Here is a 474-nt window from a genome sequence, read left to right as displayed (position 1 = left end):
GAGGTCCCATTTGTCAATTCTTGATCTTAGAGCAGAAGCTATTGGTGTTCTCTTCAGGAAATTTTCTCTTGTGCCTATTTGCTCGAGGTTCTTCCCCACCTTCTCTTTTATTAGTTTTTTTTTTAAAGATTTATTAATTTATTTCTATGTGCATGAGTACACTGTAGCTGTACTCATGGCCGTGAGCCATCATGTGGCTGCTGGGAATTGAACTCAGGACCTCTGCTTGCTCTGGCCCCACTGGCTCCACACCAGTGTAATACACCGTAGCTGTCTTCAGACTCACCAGCAGAGGGCGTCAGATCTCACGGATGGTTGTGAGCCACCATGTGGTTGCTGGGATCCGAACTCAGGACCTTCGGGAGAGCAGTCAGTGCTCTTACCCACTGAGCCATCTCGCCAGCCCCTCTTTTATTAGTTTTAATGTATCTGCTTTGATGTGGAGGTCCCTGATCCACTTGGACTTGAGCTTTG

This window comes from Mastomys coucha, unplaced genomic scaffold (genome assembly GCF_008632895.1).
Source record: "Mastomys coucha isolate ucsf_1 unplaced genomic scaffold, UCSF_Mcou_1 pScaffold11, whole genome shotgun sequence".
In the NCBI taxonomy this organism is placed as follows: Eukaryota; Metazoa; Chordata; class Mammalia; order Rodentia; family Muridae; genus Mastomys; species Mastomys coucha.
The sequence above is the reverse complement of the archived record's forward strand: the minus strand, read 5'-3'. Positions refer to the sequence as shown.